The sequence below is a fragment of the Pan troglodytes genome, chromosome 1, assembly GCF_028858775.2.
Source record: "Pan troglodytes isolate AG18354 chromosome 1, NHGRI_mPanTro3-v2.0_pri, whole genome shotgun sequence".
NCBI classification, from domain to species: domain Eukaryota; kingdom Metazoa; phylum Chordata; class Mammalia; order Primates; family Hominidae; genus Pan; species Pan troglodytes.
This window is the reverse complement of record NC_072398.2, coordinates 203,380,742-203,400,867: the sequence shown is the minus strand read 5'-3', so window position 1 is coordinate 203,400,867 and position 20,126 is coordinate 203,380,742. Positions and strand designations below refer to the sequence as shown.

Sequence of the window (20,126 nt, the reverse complement as noted above, 5' to 3'; positions counted from 1 at the left end):
ACACCCAGCCCTGCCCTTTCAAGAGGCCAGGAGACCTGGGATCCCACGGGGCCCTGCAGCTCACAGGGTGTGTGACCTTGGGTGGTGACTGCTCCTCTCTGGGCCTCAGCCTTCCCACTGCACAATGCAGAAAGTGGCTCAGATATCCCAGGTGACCACCTTTCGGCTCACCCCCCTTAGCATTAAGCCCTGCCCTCTGTCCAGAATCTGGCCCAGATGGGGTAAGGTCACAGCAGCTACCTGGAGGAGTCCTCACAGCCACCCAAGTCAGAGCTGAAGAGTTTATGGTGATCACCCCTCCACCACATGCCCATTTTCCAGTCCCTGAGAGAGGATCTGGAGTCTGCACCAAGACCTGAGTTTTACTGGTGGGGCGGTTAAGAGCACATGTTCTAGGGACATACAGACCCGGATTAATGCCCTAGCTGCACCAGTAACTTGTTATATGAAGTCCTGTGCCTTTTCTCAGCCTCAGATTCCCCATCTGTAAAATGGGGTAATAGTGCCTCTCTCCTAGGACTGTTGAGTTGAAATGAGAAAATGCATGCAAAGGCCTTGGCACAGTGCCTGACACATAATAAGTGCTTGAACAATGGTAGCGATCATAATTGTGGTTAGTATTAACATAAATCCAGTGGCCAGGGAGAAGCGGGAAGAGGGATCCTCGACCTGGCTGGAGGCGATCCAGCTTCATCCTTGAGCCAGGTCAGGACCCCCAGGGTCTCAGCCCAGAAGGGCCAGCTGAATTCCTCGAAGCCCCCTAGCTGTGTCCCCTATTTGTTAAAGGCCTCTCATTAGTGAGCCTAGGCACCTGCCCCTCCACAAGTAATAAGCCTCATTAGTATCTTAGCCCCAAGCTCTGAGCCCAGAGTCTATGTGTGTGCACACGCATGAGGGTAGGGGGCTGCAACAGGCCACCAGCCAGGAGACAGCATCCTCGCCAACCACACCCCCTGCCTGTCATCCGCAGAGCCCGTCACCACCCAGCTTGTCACCTGCCTGCCTCGCACCCGCACCACCTGTCACCCACCCAGCTCGTCACCCACCCAGCCCATCACCTGCACCACCTGTCACCCACCCAGCCTGTCACCGGAGCCGCCTGACAGACATCTGGGTGGGGGACAGGAGATGGGGAGGAGAAGACCACAGGGGTGCGGAGCTGGGGGCCCCAGAGACCCTGTGGGACCCCCACTTCAGCTCGGCATCCTGCAGCATCGCCATGGCAACCTCTCAGCCGCAACCACTTTCCCAAACATCCCCCGCCCTCCCCACCCAGGCCCTGCTCTTAGCTGAGCTGAGGCTGAGAAGAGCCTGAGTGACAGCAGAATGGGGCAGGAAGGAGGGGGCTCCCCAGCTGGCTGGCCTTGACCACCCTTGCGCCCCTCTGGACTCGGTTGCTCCATCTGCAAAATGGAGGGGCCGGAACGCAGGAGGCCCCTGTAGACAGGTCATCCCTCTCTAGCCTGGATTGGCTGAGCCGGCTGCCGGTTAACCTGTGAGGGCTGGGGGTGGGACGAAAGGACCCAGGGTTTCTGGGTTCTTCCGCACTCCTCTACCTCGGGCCCAGCTCAGAGAGGCTTGGGCCCCTGGCCCAAGCTCACACAGCAGACGAGGAGGCGCAGGCTGGACGGGAGAGGGGCTCTGCCAAAGGACTGCCAGCTGGAGGTGCCATACTGGGTGACCCAAGGTGACCAGGGGCAGAGTTGGCCCCACCTCCGAGCTGCATTATTTATAAAACCCAGAGCAAGGAGCTGAGCAACAGCTGCGGTGCTGCCCCTCCAGGGGACACAGGCCTCGGTGGAACGGAGAAGACACGGTGTCTCCTCAGGGAAGGCCCCTAGGGTCCCGGGCTCCCTCCAGGGCTGGCTGGGGCAGGGGCTGAGGTGGGGAAGGGGGAGCAGCTCCGTCCCTCCCCTCCCCCTCCACTCCTCCAGGCAGGCAGCGATAGGATTACTTCTGCATGACTGCCCGCTCCACAGGGTTCCAGAGACCCTCCTGCCTGCAGCAATCTTTAAAATTCCTCCAGCCCAACCTCTCTCCCTCTCTCCCTGCAGTGAATGCTCCAGAGTCTACTGCAGTGTGCCCACTGCTGCCGCCACCACTACCCCCAGGCAGGCTGGGACCCAGGTCCCTGGTGTCCATGGGCAAAGATGGACCCATTCTCAGGGTGTAGCCCTGTGTCCCTCAGAACCCTCTAAGACCCAGGCCCTGGCCCATTCCCTCTGGCCCTTGGTGCTGCCCCAGTCCCACAGCCATGGCTCCAGCTGGGGTCAGGCATGCCAGCTGTGCCAGGGCGGATGGGCACATATGTGCAAACACCCCCGGTGGGTCTTGGCATGCCTGCCCATGGGCTTTGCTGCCAGAACCTGGCTGCCCCACCTCTGCTCTGAACCCCTCCCTATCTCACCAATCCCTGCTATCCCCCCAGGGTGGGCAGACAGCTGGGCTAAGCCAGTGCCTGCGGCTCCCCAGGGCACAAGAGGCAGGCAGGAGATCGATGCACTGAATTTTTTAAGGCCCTAATGGAGCCTGCATCCCAGGACTTGCTGGGCTGGGACACAGGCGATGTCTTGGGGACCCTTCCCACAGCACTGCAGTTGCTTCTTCTTTAGGGTCTTGGGGATCAGTGGAGCCCTTCTGTGAGCCTTCCCTCAGCAAGAGAGGAGGCACGAGGGACCTCTAGGAAAGAGAAGGGATTTGGGGGCTGTAAGCAATACCCAGAGCCCCGCTATCTCCCCAGTCCTAATGCAGGCAGAAGCAGCTCAGCCTCTAAATCACTCCCCTCATGCTGCCCTCTGAGGCGGATTCTGTGCATCTGTAATTAGGGGGTGGAACAGATGGTGGAGATTCCGTTTAAAATCATGCATCTAGTAAAGTAACCTTCACTGTCGGAACTGACTCCCAGGGAGACCAAGCCCCGCAGCCTGGATTTGGGGGTGGGGGGGAGTATGTCAATCCAGCACCTTCCCCATCCCTCTCCCTGAAGCCCCAGGCCCCATGTCCCTCTCAGGTGAGCCAAGGGGTTGGGGGAGGGAGGCAGTGATTTGGCAAGCACTTGAAAAAGTGTGGGCTGGGGGCAACTCCCCCTGTCCCTCTCTCCCACATACATGCCAGAGCCAGGGCAGGGCTGGGTACTGAGAGTTCCTGGCTGAAAGACCAGGATGACCAGGTGCCAAGGGGCTCTGCCCCCACCCCAAAGGGGCCCCAAACCTTTAAGCCCAGGCCAGGGTGCCCAGAGCACAGGGTCTTGGGTGGGGCAGCTTTGAACCAGATGTCCAGCCTCACTGTCCAAGAATGAAAGGCCTGGGGCGGTGAAGGGGTGGAGATGCCTCCCCAGGCAGAGGAGGCTCTGGGAAGAGGGGGAGGCCTGGGCAGCAGAGGGAGAGAGAGCGAGAGCACACAAGAGTGAGCAATGTGTGTGACAGGCTGAGGCTGTCTAGGGGAACAAGGTGGGGGAGAGGGTGTGCTGGAATGTGCCAACGGTGGGAGTGAGGGCTGCAGAAGGATTAGGCGGGGTATGTGACAGGGTGCCGTGGGGTGCAGGTGGAGCACAGAATGGGTGCAGGGTTGTGACTAGCTGAGGCTGTCTTTGTGTACAGGTGTGGTATCGGGGTGTTTGGAGAGGTGTAGGGGTGTCCCTGGGCCCTTAGGTGGCTGAGGAAAAGTACCGGAGCTGAGACTGTCTGGGAAGCGGTGGGGCCGGGCCATTAGGACTGCCTGTCGAGGAGGTGCCGGGATCCAGGAGGCAGTGTACACAAGTTTCAGGAGGTATTAGAAGCTTCGGGGCCTGATCTGTTAGAGATATACTAGAACCGAAGCCATGTCTGTGTGTTTGAGGCAAATGTTGTGGCTACAGAGGGTGTTCTTGTTTGAGTGGGTGTTTGAAGCAGTGAGTGTATGTGTGTTGTAGGGGGAGGCTGTATGTTTGGAAAGGTATAGGGGATGATACCGGTGTTTGGGGAAGTGCTGAGCTATAGCTGGGAGAAACGTTGGGGGCTGTGGGCAGAGTGTGTGTGTCTGGGGAGGTGTCAGGGCTTTGAGGGTATGAGTCAGTGGGAAGGTAGCAGGGCTGTAGCTGGGTCCTGGGTGTATCTGGCAGTGTTGGGGTTGGATAGGGGGTTGATATGCTGAGGGTGTGATAGCTGTGTGTGTGTGTGTGTGTGTGTGTGTGTGTTGGGGTGTTTAGGGATGTATTGAGGGGTCATAAAAATGTGGGTTTTGGTTAAGTACTAGGGCTGTGAACATGTGCCTGGAAAGGTGTTGTGGTTGGTGGAGGATGCACTGTGGTTTTGGGGAGGAGCTGGGGAGTGTCTCTGGAAAGGTTATTGGGATTTTAATTGGGTACCTGCAAGGGTCTGGGGAGGCGTTAAGAGACCTGAGGTCCCTCCATACGTGGGAAGGGAAGAATGGGTCTCTGATATCAGAGATGTGCCACAGGCTATCGTCCGTGCATGCACAGGTATGAGGGCTGTAAACCAGGTTCCTGGTGTCAGGGAGGTGTTGCAGGTTGTGGGTAAGCATGTGGTGGTTGTGTGTTTGGGGGTATGTGCATGTGAGGTAGCTGGATGTCGGGAGGTATCTGTATGTAGAGTGTGTGTGTTTGTGGAAGTGTGTGGGCTGGGTGTTGTAGGTGGAGCAGTTGTGTTTTAGAGGTGTTAGAGCTGTGAGTGTGTATGTGGGGCAGTTGTCTATTTAGAAGGTGTTGGGAGCTGTAACTGAGTCCCTGGACCCCAGAGAGGTGATGGGGCTGCAGGGTGTGTGTGTGTTAGGGGGGATGCCCCTCTGGGAGAATGAAGGGCAGCATCCTGGCCTTTGCTCCGGGGCCTAACTGGGGGCTACCCGCTAGAACCCCTATGGTATGGGGTGCCTGTGCGGGGGTGTTGAGACAGGCAGTCCATCTGTCTCAGCCTGTGCCCAGGCCCAAGGAGCAGAGCTGCCTCCTCGCTCCCTGGGGGGCAGCAGCGGATCCAAGCCCACCCATCTGCCTTCAGATGGTGGAGGCAGGAGCCTCCACAAAGCTGCCTGGAGGGCAGCACTGTGTTTGAAGACACACAGGCTGGGGGTGGGGGAACTGCACAGCAAACAGTCCTCACGGAGGCTCCTTTAAAAACCACTGACGCCAGAAGAGAGGAAGAGGGAGGACAGGGGCGGGTATGTCTGTCCTTGTGCATCTGTGTGGGTCAGTGCCCAACTTCCAGGCCGGGGGCCCCTTCCCACGTGCTTGTGCTGGATGTTCCTGTTCAGGTAGCACTCAGGCCTTGGAAAACACTGCTCCAATCCAGGCAACAGGCTCCCAGCCTCACACCTGAACTACACCCTCATATCTGCATAGTCCCTACACTCACACGCACTCATACACCTTCCCACATGCATGCCTGCCACTGCACGCTCACACATGCAGTTTGCCCCATGCCCTTAAACCTTCATATATGTACCCCCATCACACATACCCCACCCTGCAAAACCCACAGTTACACACACCCATCTTACACACACACCTATCACATAAACGCGCATCCACATATACATACCTGACAAGTCACTCTCACACACACACCCACACACTCCACACACCTTGGAGCTCCCTGTCACACCCGTACCCTATCTCACATACACCCAGTCTCTCTCACACTCCATGAGGACACTCGCCATCCCTTCTACCTGCACATGCAAGCACATGTTTATACACACATGCCTCACCACCTTTGAGACAGCTCCCCACTACCCAAGCCACTGGGCATTTCTCTGTGTCCAGGCCAGGCCCTGAAGCTTTCCAGAAGGGCTCTCACCAACTGAGAGGACCTTCTGCCTCCCCACCTTGCCAGCCGGGTTAGAGTATGGGGGTGGGGGCAGGTGGCAGGGGGAGGTTCTGTGTGCTCTGGTGTGACTGCCACTGTATGTGGGAGGGTGTCCCATGACAGGGCCTGTGAGTCAACACCTGTACAGGGAAGGAAGCACAGGTGCGTGTTCACCAGCTATGTTCGTGAGATGCAGAATGAGTGTGAGGGTGGAGATTTACATGTCACAAATTTGTGTGTGTGTGTGTGTGTGACAGTGTGAGAGTGTGTGTGTGTGTGTGTGTGTGAGAGAGAGAGAGACGCAGGGCCTGTGTAGACAGGTGTGACCATGGGGGCTGCGTTTATATGAGGGGCATCCCCCGGGTGAATGTGAGGGGGTGTTTCCCAAGACAAGAGAGGTGCACATGTGCATCTGGTGCAGGGGTCAGGGCTGCAGGCCTCTCAGCAACCCCCTCCCCCTATGAAAAGAGGAGCAGGGAGCAAGGGGCTCTGGGCGGCTTCTCTCTCTTGCTCTTTCTCCCTGACCTCTTTAGCAGCTGGAAACTGAGCCGGGGGTGGAAGGAATGGAGACTTGGCTGGCCTGGGGGTTTGGGGAGGGAAGAGGGAGAAAACACCTTCCAGATTCTCATCAAATCCCTGTTTGTGGTTTGCAGCCTGCAGTCTTCTCCCTCCCTCTCCCTCCCTCTCTCTGTCTGTCTGGGTTTCCCCCTTTCTTTATCTCTTCCTGTCTCTCAGCCTCCCCATCTCTCTCCTTCTCCATCTCAGTCACTCTGTCTCCTTTCTTTTCTCTAAGTCTCTGTCTTCCATTTTTCTGCCTCCTCCTCTCTCTGCCAGCACCTCTGTCTGTCCGTCTCTCCCTGTCCCAGTCCATCTGTCCGTCTCTCTCCGTCTGTCTGTGTGTGGGTGTCTCTGTCCATCTGTTCCACCACCCATCTGTCTGGCTGTCTGTGTTAGTCCTTCCAAGGGTGCCCACTCGCTCCCCAAGGCACCCTCCCCCAGGTCAGCAAGGCCTCTCCTGGCTCAGGGGGTGGGGAGGGGGTGCAGAGCTGCAGCTTCTGGAAGCTTCAGTAGCAGCTGGGCTGAATTGGGAGTTCGGGGCCAGCCAGCTGCAGAAGCAGCCCCTCCCCTGGGCTCCCAGGCCAAGGACCCCAGAGCAGAAGAGGAGAGAAAACAGGGCCTCATTGCATTTGGGTTTGTGTGTGTGGTGGAGGGGGCTGGAAGGGGGCTGGAGGGAGGCAGGGCCTCACTTTACTCTCACTTCACCATTGCCCCCGGAGCCAGGCCCTGCAGGAGAGGGATCCTTGATGCCCACCTTCCTCATCCCCTGGCCAATGGAAGAGATGCTGGGATCCAGGAGGGAGGGGCCAGGAGAGGCCAGGCCTTGGGGGAAGGAGGGGCTGGGAGCCAGGGCTTCCTGTCAGCTGGGCTGGAGGGGGGCTCCTTCCCTCCTCCTTTCCAGGCAGTCCCTGGGGACCCCTCCTGCTCTGGTCCCAGTTCCAGGCATGAGGGGTTGTTCTTGCCAACTGCACTGGGGCCATTCCCACCTCCATCTACCCATAGGGACGTGGGGGGATCACACCAGTGTCACCCCCACAACAGTGGAAGCTGGTTTTGGCCATGTAGTGACCCTGGCCCTGTCTAGGCACTGGCATCCTGAATCTCGCACCTCACACACACATATATACAGTGCATCCCAGTGCTCACCGCCTGCCCAAGCCCCCCAACACCAGCATCCACCGTCATGACATGAACGCAGAGACCAGCACCCTACCTTGCACTGGTGACAGCACCCCCGTCACAAAGCCAGCAGCTTCAGACAGCATCCCTTAACATTCTCCCTGGCTACTCTGTCCCTGTCCCCCACTCCCTCTCCAATAGCTCACAGTCCAAATCCCACAATGGATGGGGAAACTGAGGCCCAAGAGGAAGGGATGGGAGGACACAGTCATCCCTCCTGAGACCCTGGGGTAGGATCATAAATGAGGAAAGAAGAAAGAGATGCTGCAGGGGCAGAATCAGGCTCCTTCCTGACCTACCATGGGCAAAGTCCATATTGGCTACACCCTCCACACAGCCCTACCACAGGGCCAGGGCCAGGGCCAGGGGCTGGCTCCCTCCCTCTCCAGCTCTCCTTGCCCCTGGTTGGGCCCCCTCCCTCTCCTCCCTTCTGAGCAGCCCTCCCTGCCCTCTCCCTCCCAGCTCTGGCTCTCTCATCCTCAGCTCTTGGAAGCCTGACTCACTGTTTCCCCTCCTCTCTCGCCTCCCTCCCTCTCTCTCCCGGCAGCAGCGGCGCCTCCCCCTCCCCTGGGGGGGCTCTGGCCACAAGGGTGCCCGCCTGCTTCTCTCCCCAGGCTCCGGCCCCCTCCACTCCCAGGAGGCCCCCTGCAGCTGTTCCAATTCTCTAACTACAGTGAGGTGGAGTGCAAACAGCCCAGGTCCCAGCCTGGCCTTGCCAAAGGTATCTGTGACCCTGAGCAAGTGGCTCCTCTCCCTAGACTTGGCTTTCTCTCGTCAAACAAGTTGGGGGCGTCCAACTGGATGACGCTCCTGGCACCTCTGGGACCCTAATGTTTCCCGCTTTTATAACCTGGGTGTCTTTTGGCACAGAGCACCTGACAACCTGTAGGGTGCAGTACCTGCCGCAGGCCACACCCCCCCCCCCCCCCCCCCCCCCGCCCCGTGCCAAGAAAAGCTCAGCTCTGTTCCAGGCATTTGGGGAGGGCAGAAGGGAGATGCTACCCTGGGACCTGAAACATTTGTTGAAAACCCTGGAATCCCTCTGTCTCCCCATTCTCCCTCCTCCTGTGAGAGTCTCTCTCTCTCTCTCCCACCTGTCCTCCTCCCTCTTCCCAAACATCTGCTTGTCTCTCCTCCAAAAACAACCCCAGAATCTGATCTTGGGTGAGAGGCCCTCAGTGCTGCCTCCTCTCTGGCTCCAGGGAGGGGAGTGGTATATTCCTAGGCCTTCTTGGTCCCCGGCCCCCACCTCCAGGGGCTGTAATTCCAGCTTTTCTTGCCTGTTTTCTCTTTCACTCTCATCACCAGCTTTGGTCTCCATCTTTCTCTCTCTTCACCATGCATGTGGTTGTGGGTCGCTCCCCCGCCCCCCTCCCTGGGGGGGCCCATCTGCAGGCATTAGCAACAATGTTACCCTTGCTTCCTCCCATAGTCCCCAGCTCCACTCCATCCTGGCTTCCGCCTCCCCACTCTGTCCCAAGAGACCCAGGGGACCCAGAGACAGAGCTGGGCTCCATCCCATAATAGTGAGTCTGCTTGACCTCACCAAGCCAGACCAGAAGGGCCTGGGCATCTGGTACACAGGCATGGCACCCCCTGGTCTTGGGTGGCTGGCATGAGACACAGAGCTCTGTGTTCTACAAACCAAAAAAAAAAAAAAAAAAAATTGAAATTGACCTGGGGGTGGGACAGAAGAGGGGAAGGGGGAAATGAGGGAGATCAGGTTTGCCTGGAGGAAGCCCCTGTCCAATGGGGAACAGAAGCATAGAGGTGGGAGTGGTTCAAAGTCAGTGCTCCAGGCTGATTGGAGAACAACAATGTCCCTCTGGGGCTCTGCCAGTCCAGAACAGCTCCCCCTACCCAAATGTCTTCTGCCAGGGGCAGTCTGCCCCTCAAGCCTCCAGCACAACCACAGCAATCAGGTGGAGACCCCATCTTTTAATCTTTTGAATCCAAGTCCAACTTCCCTACTGTACACCTCCACTTAGCTCAGCAGGGGGTTCCAGAAGCCTCCCAGCCCAGATCTAAGCCCATGCAGTGGGGGTAACAAAGTCCCCCAGCTCCCAAACCCCTTCCCCAAAGGCCCCATCAAGGGCTGGGGAGCAATGCAAAATAACCCCAGAACCCTCACGCATTGAAACTGAGAAGCTATGCTGTCCATTCACAGCGCCTGAGGGTGGTAGGGGCTCCCTGCTCCCACGACCCTGTTCCAGACCCCCCAGCCCAGCAACAATAATAAACAGCAAGCTCTTTTTCTTTATGACACCAAATTTCTCCAAGCCCAACAGCTCCTTCCATCACTACCTCAGCCATAGATCACATTAAAAACTCACAGAGGGCAACTTAAACACATCACATTTGTTTCTCTCTATATTATTTCAAAAGTAACGGCATTAAAAATGGATTTTACTACAGAAAATAAATATCGGCACGTGGGCTGGGAGCCCAGGCGGAGGAGAGCGCCCACCAGGGGAACGTCCCTGAGGGCTTGGGCACAGTTAGGCACTGACCAGACTAGAAAGGCCAGACTACACCTTGGGCTTGTGGGGGATTCCTGGGGAGGGGGCAATGCCTGCCCACCTGGGCATCTGCCCCAAAGCCGGATGAAGAAGGACAACTCACTGGTTTGGGCTGGTAGCCACTGGTCCCCCAAAGCTTATGCCCTTACTGGTCTTTGCAACCCCTGAAGAGTGGGAGCTCTGGGGCCAGAAGTTCACCAGTCTCTGGGGATTACTCCAACTATTGACACAGCAGGAGAAAAAAATGAATTCAACTTACTATCCAGTTTGATTTTCCATTACTATAAAAATAAATACACATCTGCTCAAAGGAGGGAGATGGCAAGCAGCATGCACATGCCACCTGGGGGGTCCCCCCACAACCCAGCCTGCCTGCCCCCCCACCCCAGGTTGGGGGACAGACTGGTAATCTTTCACTTACAGCCCCAGCTCACACAGCCACACACACCGGGCCACACAGAACAGGAACAAGCCAACAATAGAAACACCCCAAATGCCCCTGGCAGGACTCTGCCCAGGCCCGGGCACATGCCCCCGCCCAGCCGGCGGCGACAGCAGCAGCGGACAAAATGTGGCCACCCTGACCCGGAGGCAAAGCTTGTCCTCACACCCTGAGCTCTGCCCAGGGAGCTGGGGCCAAGTCCCGCCTGACACCAACTGGTCCGGCGGGAAACGCCTGCCCAGCCAGACAGGCACAGGCCCCCCAAGGGTCCCTCCTTGTGCTCAGGGACCAGGCTGGTGCAGTCCGGCCCTGCCTCCCAGGGTGACGCCTGGGCCCAAATTCAGCTGGCCCTGCCAGTCAGGCACTGGTGCAGAACCGAGGGCACCAGGCTCAGCCCCTCCCAGCCCAGCCCCAGGGCCCCCAAGCTGGGAGGGAGGGGAGACTCCCCACCCCTCCACATCTGGCCCTGGCCCCCAGGGTCTGCGGTAGAGAATTCCCGCCCCCGCTTCTCTCTCTCCCTCCTCCCGCTCTGTGCCCGCTGCCCGCCTCAGGGACAGCCCCAGCTCCCGCCTCCGGCCAGCAAGGCCCACATCCTTCCTCCCTCAGCTGGCCCCTTCGCCTGGCAGGAGGCTGGGGGGTCAGGCTGCTGGGGAACCCCCCCAAGCTCCCATCAGTCCTCATCCCCAGCCCCCAAACTCTGGGTTGCTGTCCCTTTTCCTGTAGAACAGGAAACAAGGTTATTTCCTAGACTCAGAGCCAGCCCCCTGCCCCTCTGGCTCTGCCCGGGGACCCAGACCCAGCAGGGGAAGGCGCCCTCAAGCAGCGAGCAGAGATTCAGCAATTCACCCCAGCTCCCTGCCTAGGGGGCTGACAGCTGTCACTCAGCACCCCACCCCCTGGGGAAGAGGGGGCCGATTCAATCAGAGCCCCAGAGGAAACGCATTGATAAGCGATTATTTATTTATTTATGCAAAAGTGAGCCGACTTTGTTCGCCAGGTAACCGGGCACGCGGCCCAACCCCTCCAGCCCTAGCCGCCCCCAAATCCCTCCTCCGCCCCACACCCCCTCCGGGTCATTAGGTCCCCGCCCCTCAACTCCCCGAGAGCCAGTGGATCCTAGGGATTTGGGGGTTGGAGGGGAGGGGCTCCTCCCTCCGCAGTCTCCCCTTTTCCCAGCGCCGATCCTAAAATCCAGCCTTGTTCTCCGCTCCCACGGTCCCCCCTTCATTCCCCCCCCACCACATTCTCAGCAAGCTGGAGAGCAAATTGCAGTTTTAAATCCAAAGGCGGAGGGAGGGGGAAGGAGGAGGGGGCGCGCGGCAGCGCTGGGCGCGCACCTCGCCCCCGAGCCGGGGGAGCCGCGGGGCGGCCAGGAAACCCGAGAACCCCCCCTCCCCGCCCCCCCTCCCCGTCCACCTCCCCCTCCCCCTTCCCGGCGCTGCCTGCCAGGCTTCGAGCCGAGCCCAGCCGAGCCGCGGGCCCCGGTGGAAACAAAGACCGATCGCACCGCGGGCACCGCAGCCACCGGGTCCAGCGGACCGGACCGGGGGACGCAGGCCCCCCCCGTGCGCTGCACAAAAGAGCCTGGCCGGCCGGTCCCCAGCGGGGGTCTGGGGCTGGGGAGGAGGCGCCACTCACCGGAGTGCTGGGCTGCCGGCTCCGTGGGTCCGAGCCAGGCGAGGGGTTTTGGGGGACGTCTGTCTTCCGGCGGTGGCAGCGACGCGGGCGCCCGGCTGCTGAGGAGAGGAGTCGTGGAGGAGCCCTGAGCCGCCCGCCGTCGCTGACAGCATGGCTCGCGCCTCGGCTCACATTCTCCGCCGCTAACTCCGCTGGACACGGCCCCCCGCTCCCGCGGCGCCCCCCCACCTCGATCACTCCTTCGCTCTCTCTGCGCCCCCCTCGCCCTCCCGCCGCGCACACACTCTCCCAGCCCTGGACACCCCCGCCCCCACCCCCCCAATAGCAAACCTGGGAGGGAACGCGCCCCGCGTAGTCCTCCTGCTCCTCCTCCTCCGCCCTCCTCCCTCCCGCTCTCTCTGGCTGTCTGTCTGTCTCTCAGACTGTCTCTATTTCTCGCTCTCTCTGCCTTTCTCTGCTCTCCAAGCTGGGTGGGAAAAGGAAATGAGGACAGAAAGCAGACGCTGGCTTTGGGTGGTGGTAGCTGGATTCCCTCTCTCCCTCCCTCCCCCTCCTCCCCTCCCTCCTCCTGCCTTCTGCTCTCTCCGCTGCGAGCGGGGCTGAGCGCAGCCTGGCGGGTGGCTCGCTCTGCCCGCCCGCCCGCCTGTCTGTCTGTCTGGTCCGCCTCGCTCGCTCCCTCCCTCCGTCTCTCGCCCTCGCCCTGCCTGCCTGCCTCTCTCCGTCTCCGCCGCCGCCGCCGCTGCCTCTGCGAGCTCGCCTTACCTTCGCCGCTCACCATCCGGAACCCCAGGGGGGAGCGCGCGCGCGGCACGCCGGGACTTGTAGTCCCCGCCCCGGCCGCTCCGCGCGCGGGGAGGGCGGGGCCGCGCCGGCTGCTCCGACGGCGCGGCCAGGAGCCCCGGGGACCCCGCGCCTGGGGCGCGTCTGGCTGGAGCGCGTCCTCGTTTACCAACGGGCGAAGATCCTCCCCAAGGGTTAAGAATGGTCCCCGTGTTCCTTGTCTCCACCGGGGGGCTCTGGATCGAGCGGAGGTTGCGGGTGGGAGTGAAGGGGCGGGGTCTGAGAGTGGAATGGGAGTGGAATAGGGAACCAGGGGATTAGCCAAAGGGGCTGCGACTTTCTGGGGCGTCCCAATTAAATGGGAGGGGGAGAGGGCAGAGGAGAGGACCGGCTCTCTCAATCTGGGGACGTTATCCTTTTCTGAAAAGGTTTCTTATTGAGTAAAGCTAAAGTATATATGGCGGGAGGGCTGCTGGGGCGGGGGAGCAGGGGAGACCCAGCCAGCGCTGCTTCCTCACTCAGTGACCCCTCCTCTCAAACTCCGACCTCGGTTTCGCCCTTGCAACTCCCAGCTTTCCTATATGTCCAAGGGCGGCGAGGGCTCAAAAGTCCTGGATAATCCGCAGATAGAACACACACACCCTTTTCCGAATTCTGCTGAGCATTTGCGTTGTGTCAGGAAGCAGGATTCAGATTGAACGGTGCTGACCTCCTGCCGCGGCCGGGGGCTGGGCTCAGCACTTTCACCTACCTCCTCTTCAGGTCACATGTGTTCTCCAGCCCCTGGCTCCTGGGCCCCCTGCCTAGCCTATCCCACAGATGGGAATGTGCGCTGCTTGAGGGCCTTGTTACCGCCCCCGGAGATGGCTGAACTGCTGCGGTAAAATAGTGCTGTTATTTCCACTTTAGAGATGGGGGCACTGAGGTCCAGGTTCTCCAGTTAGCAAGTGGCTGAACCCAGCTGGATTTGAACCAGGGTCTGACTAACTCCAAATCCCACAAGCTTAACCCCTGGGCTATGACAAGGAGTTGTGGCTCCCTCCATTTCTGTAACTGACCTTCTCTCCCTGTGTCTGTGTGTCCTTTCTTGGCACTTCAACAAATGTTAACTGAGGTATGCAGGGTTTGCAAGGGACACGGAGATGAATAATGCATAGTGGCTGTCGTGTCCTGTGTCCTAGGTGTCTACCAACGCCGGCCCTGACTGGCCCTGCGGTGGTCCCACCTCACTGGACCACCTCATCTGTGTGTCTGACGTTCCACACCCTGTGTCTGCTGGCCTTGTCTATCTTGCTCCAGGTCTGAAGTTCCTAGAGCAGTGCCTTTGTCTCTGGCCTACCTGTTTCTGACTCTTCCTTTGGCCTTGCAGGGTGTTGGCCAGTGTGTGACAAAGGCAGCTGGTGACATTTTGCCAACCGCAACTCCCTGGTCACTATCTTCCCCACACCTTCACTCCTTCCAAGCTCCTTCTCTATGGCAGTCCAGTACCCCCAGAGGACAAGAGAGGGGATCTGGGGAACACTCTCTATTGGCCCTTGGCAGAGGGTGTGTGCAGCAGTAATAGGAGAGGTCTAGGGCTCTAAATGGGACACTATTGATTTGGCATCATGGGGCTGCCATGACCGACTGGAGAGGCCCTCATCTTGGAGCAGCTTCTCCTTGCAGACAAGTTAGGACTTGGGTTCAAAGATTTATTCATTGAATGGGAAATATAAGGTCAGATGCTCATAAAAGTAGTGGCTAAAGTCATTAGAGATTCTGCAGCTCCAAAGCCTGGGCCTGAAGTGATCCCAAATAGATGAGGCTTTGGCACCTTGCCCTAGCTGGCCCCCTATAGGACAGACAGACTTCGGCGTTGGGGAGGGAGAAAGAGACCCAGGTTCCTCCTCCTTTCTCTCCCTTCCCCCATTACCCATTAGATTCTGCCTGTAGTCATGAAGACTCTACTCAGTTTGAATCAAGTTTTAGGAGGGAGTTGGGTGGGATAGTATAGGATGGTTTCTGGGGTGTGGAGAGCCCCAGTAGGTTGAGATGAAGGGGAGTTTGGGAAAAGCATGGGAGGGGGAGGTTAAGTAATGAGATGCAGAGGGCAGGATTAGTAGGGCCCGTGGCTCTATGAGTTAGAGGGAAATAGAAGTTAGGTAGGGTTTCCCGAGCATGCCCCTCCCACCCCAGGCTACTTCAGCGGTCCCCTTCCCCTGTTAGGGTGAATTCCATTGGCCCTTAAAGTGTTGATCATCACTGGAAACCAAGCATTGCAGAGTCTCCCTGTTATTTGGGGGCTGGTCTTTTTCGTGGAGCCTCTCCAAATTGTGTTGAGTTTGGTGGGGGGTGGTCTCCCCAAACTCAAGCTGTCTTCCCGTGGGCTGCTGCTGCCACCTAGTGTCTAATCTTCGTTTCTGCTTCAGCAGTTGTCAGCGAGCAGGAGGGAAAGGAGGCTTGAGGCAGAGGACACAGGTTCTGGAAGAGCCTGCATCATCCCTCTCTGGGCTCAGCTCCCTCCAGCCGCTTTTGTTTCGGTGTAAGCAGAAGGTGGTGTAGCTAGACCCTGGAAAATAAAGATAAGAGTCTGGAATGGGGCCTTGGGTTTGAGAGGCCATGTGGAGCAGGAGCTAGACAGGCCTGGTCCTGATCTTGATTTTACTTGTGTGTCCTCAATCTGTGTGAGTCTCAGTTTTCCCATGTGTAAAATAGAAGCAGAGCTGTTGAGAAGATTAACTGAGCATATAGATGTAAAAGCACTGTGAAAACTGGCAAGGGCATGGTGAGAGAGATGATGAGTCACACTAATAATGACAATAACTGACAGGTCCCAGCAGCCTGGAGCCAGGCCCCCAGACCTCATGGAAAGGGCAGGATGAAGTGAGTCTTGGGTAGGGACTAGCACGGCCCTCCCTGAATATGGAAGTTCTGGGGGTGGCCCTACTCCTGGGGCTGCTCAGGAGAGGTGTGGACTGCTAGAGGGTGGTTCAGCCCAGTATGCAGAAGGGGAGACGGAGGCTTAGAGAGGTTGCGGGCCTATCCTAAGCTATTGAGCTGCAGATCCAGGAACAAGAGGCCCATTGGACTGGAGCCATTATGGCCCTGGTTTTCCCCTTCTTTGGATGGGAACAGCTCAAAGCTGGAGCCCAAGAGACCACGCAAGCAGGAAGCCTCCCTCATTGTGGTACAGTGGGGACTAAGGCCCCCAGGCTCTGTTAGCCCTCCTCCTGGGCCAGCCCCTTTCCCCTCCCCCGTGCAAGTCCTCCCACATTCCTCTAGGCCACAGGAAACCCCAGCTGCAGCCCAGACTTCAAACAGCTCCTCCCTCTGGGGCAGGGGGTGTGGGAGGAGAGGCCAGAGGCCAGAGGGCAAAGGTCAGCTTTGTTCCTGCCGGAGGTGGTGAGGGACCTGGGGGAGACAGAGGGGGAGCAGGGTCGGGCCCTTGACAGCCACACTGAGTGTGTGTGAATTCCTGTGGCCATCAGGGTTGTGTGGTTCCCGCTGTGCGCCTGTGTCTGGGGGGTAACCCTGTGTCCTCGGTTTGCTTTCGCTTGCAGGCCTGACTTCTGTGTCTGAGTGTGAAGCAGTGCAGGTTTGTCTGTGGGTGCTCAGCCTGGGGTCCCACTGACATGTCTGTAGGTGCCATTACTTGTATCGCTATGTCTGGTTCATAGGCGCGGTCAAAGCTGTGTGTCCTATGAGTGTGACCTGGTATGGTTCTTTGTGTCCAAGAGGGGTGTCCATCTCCTGCCTCTTCGCCTCCTATCTTTCCTCTCCATTGTCACCAAAGGGTTCCTTCTGAAAGTGAATCTGGCTGGGCGCAGTGGCTCATGCCTGTAATCCCAGCAGTTTGGGAGGCCGAGGCGGGCGGATCACTTGAGGTCAGGAGTTCGAGATAACCCTGGCCAATATGGCAAAAGCCCGTGTCTACTAAAAATACAAAAATAAGCCAGGCATGGTGGCTCCCGCCTGTAGTCCCAGCTACTTGGGAGGCTGAGGCAGGAGAATCACTTGAACCCGGGAGGCAGAGGTTGCAGTGAGCTGAGATGGCACCACTGCACTCCAGCCTGGGCAACAGTGAGACTCCGTCTAAAAAAAAAAAAAAAGTGAATCTGACCTGCTCAAAACCCTTCAGTGGCTCCCCATTGTCCAAGGCTTAGGATCCCAGCTCGAGTGCATGGTAGACAAGACCCATGCCTGCCTTTGCCATCTTCATCTTTAGCCACTAACTCCTCTGAAATTTCACATTCCTAGCACACCTACCTAATTGTAACTCCCTGAGCAGTCTCATTTCTTGCCTTTGAGCTCACTTAATTCTGTCCAGTCTGGAATGTCCTTCTGTTGCTTCTTTCTTTACCGAGCAAACTCTTACTCTTGTTTCTGATGAATCAACACCTCCTCTGAGAAGCCTCCCAGACTTCCCCTGCCCAGTTGAGTTAGGACTCTCCCCTGTTCTCCCACATAGCTTTATTGTCATTTTCTGCCTGCATCTGTCCCGTTAGCACCCATCACCATTAAACTGTGACCTCTTTGAGAGCAGGAACTGTGCCATATCTCCTGTCCTGTGGCGGGAAGTTTCTGAAGAGACCTGGTTCTCCCATCCCGGGAGTGGGGAAAGTTTCTTGCAGTTTTGGATGTAGTACTCAGAGTCACCACTAGAGAGAGTGTGAACATCACTGCAGGACCATCCAGGCTCGTGTGTGTGTGTGTGTGTGTGTGTGTGTGTGTGTGTCTTCGATACTGTACCAGGGGGTGTGTGTGTGTGTGTGTGTGTGTCTTCAATACTGTACCTGGGGTGTGTGTATGTGTGTGTGTGTGTCTTCGATACTGTACCTGCGGGGGGTGTGTGTGTGTGTGTGTGTGTGTGTGTGTGTGTGTCTTCGATACTGTACCTGGTGGAGTGGAGAGAGGATCCACTCAGCTCAGTCCCGGAGCAGTGGGATCCAGACTAGACTCCATTCCCCACAATAAGTCCTGGGTCCCCCAGATTTCTTCTTTCTTTTCCCCACAACTCAGAGCCCATACCCCTTGGTTTTCCCCCTCCTACTTCTTGCCTCTGACTCTCCATCCCTCATCTTCCATGCCTCATCTGCACCCTCAGCCCTCCCATGCCTAATTATTGGCACTTGCCTGGCCTGAATGGGCCTTACTCTACCATACCTCTGGGCCTTTGCACATGCTGTTCCCTCTGCTGGAGATGACCTCACCCTCTGGCTGCTTCATCAGGCAGACTTTTATTTCACAGACTCCAAGAAATCCCCCAGACTTGGCTCCCAGACTGACCTTGCCCCTAAGTGTTGTCATTGTTTGCTGTTCTGCCTCCTAGACAGGACCAGCCTACAGGAGACATCAGTAGATGTGTGTGAAATTAATAAATGACTTAGTTCTTTTACGAGTACAATCCTCAGCATGTAGGGAGCTACCCCTGAGCACTACGTGCACCAGGCCCTTCCTGGACCTGACTCTGGGTCAATATGACACTTTCCCATGCTGCTCCTTCAAATAAAGAAATGTGACCCGGGGAACACATGAGACTTTGAGTTCAAATCCTGGCTGTACCATCCACCTGTATGACCTTGAGCCAGTGTTGTAGCCTCTCAGAGTCTTGTTTCCTCTTTTGTAAAATGGGGATAATCACACATCTGCGCTGCCTTGTGGTGAAGATCAAATTAGATGATGCATGCGAAATACCCAGCATTAGTCAATTAGGTGTCCTCCTTCCCCACCATGAACTTGGAAATAAAATTGCCCTCTGAGTCTTAAACCAGTAAAATCCACGCATCACGGAGGAGAAGAGCCAGGTGGGGGAGTGAATGAGGCGAGAGATGGTTTTGTAAACGACTGAAGAGTTTTGTGAACGGTGCAAACCGCAATCAAGGTGACCCGCCTGTAATCTCAGGGAGGCAGGGCGAGGATGTGATTGAAATTGAGAAAGCAGAAGCCTAATCAATTGCATTGTGCTCTATCTGAAGGGAACAGAAGGCTGCACAGAAAACGGGGTGCAAGGGAGAATTCATCTAGCTGTTTCAGAGGGAGAGACAAGGAAGGCACCAGTAGACACAGGGATTCCAGGCTCAGGAGGCTCTGGTCTCTACTGAGGAGCAGCGAGGGGCCTGGTGAACTCCAGGTGGTTCACTGCCCTGCTGGGCTTTCGTTGAAACCAAACGGGCATCCTGGTACCAGACAGAGCCCTGTAGGGCAGACAAGAATATTCTGGTCCCAGAAAAAGGCTATGGAGACTGAGAGCACTGATTTTGGAGTCAGAAGACTTGGTGTAAGCCCCTGCTCTGCCACTTCTGTCCTGCTGATTCACTTCACTGTGCCTCAGTTTCCTCATTAGCAACATGAAGATACAACAAACTCCTCCTCATAGGGATCTGCGAGGATAAAATCGCAGCATGCATGCACTTAGCAGGATGCCTGGCACACAGTCAACAATTTGCAAATGGTAGTGACAGAGAGAGCTCACATGTATTGATCATTTGATTACTATTTCACAGATGAGGAAATTGAGGCTTCGAGAGGTGAAAAACTTGCACTAAACCACACAGCTAGTGAGTGGTGGAGGCAGGATTCACACCAGGCACTACAGCTCCAGAGCCGTGCTCTTCTCTGCTTATTTCATGGCAGGCAGAATCACTGGCCTCTGGCTTATACATCAGGCTCTTGTAAGTCTGGTCAGCCAGAAACTGTGGCCCTTGGCAAGAAGCCTTGGCCCCTGAGACTTTTTCTGTGGAGCTAAGGCTCCCACCCCTATGACAACCCCTCTGAGCAGCCATTTGGCTTCTCTCCATCTTATTGCTCTCATTCAGCAACCCCCAGCACAGGGCAGGACACAGGGAATTCTCAATCTGCATTGATTGCCTTATCTTGCTTTCCTTTAGGTCACCCAGCATAGGAGGATTTCCAGGGAATCTTTCTACCAATAACTAGAGGAGGAAGGATCACACACACACACACACACACACGCACGCACACACACACACTCCACAGAGGCTCTCTTCCCAAAGCCTAGAGGCAATGAAGTCTAGTGAAAAGACCATGAGCTTTGGTGTAAGCTCTAGGTTCAAATCCTAGCTCTGTCACATACACTGCATGCTCTTGGTACATCATGTAACCCCTGAGCCTCAGTTTTCTCACCTACAAATGGGGCTAATCACAGAACCAGGCTCAGTACTGGATTAAATTGAAAAGATGGCTGTAAATACATCTGACATTCAGAAGACACTT

General features: G+C 57.2%; 1 protein-coding gene across 13 annotated transcripts in view; it reads right to left on the bottom strand.

The window, feature by feature from the left end:
- The window catches only part of AHDC1 (AT-hook DNA binding motif containing 1), a 69,843-nt gene extending 56,886 nt beyond the window's left edge, over positions 1-12,957 (bottom strand). For 5 of the 13 annotated variants that reach the window (XM_016944733.4, XM_009451776.5, XM_003307910.7 and 2 more), the window contains exons 1-2: positions 12,465-12,827; positions 12,135-12,232 (exon numbers count right to left, since the gene is read on the bottom strand). The gene's annotated coding sequence lies outside the window, so the exon portion shown is untranslated. The other 8 variants (XM_063804064.1, XM_016944732.3, XM_063804077.1 and 5 more) reach the window with 6 other exon arrangements.
- Between the last annotated feature and the right edge of the window lie 7,169 nt (positions 12,958-20,126).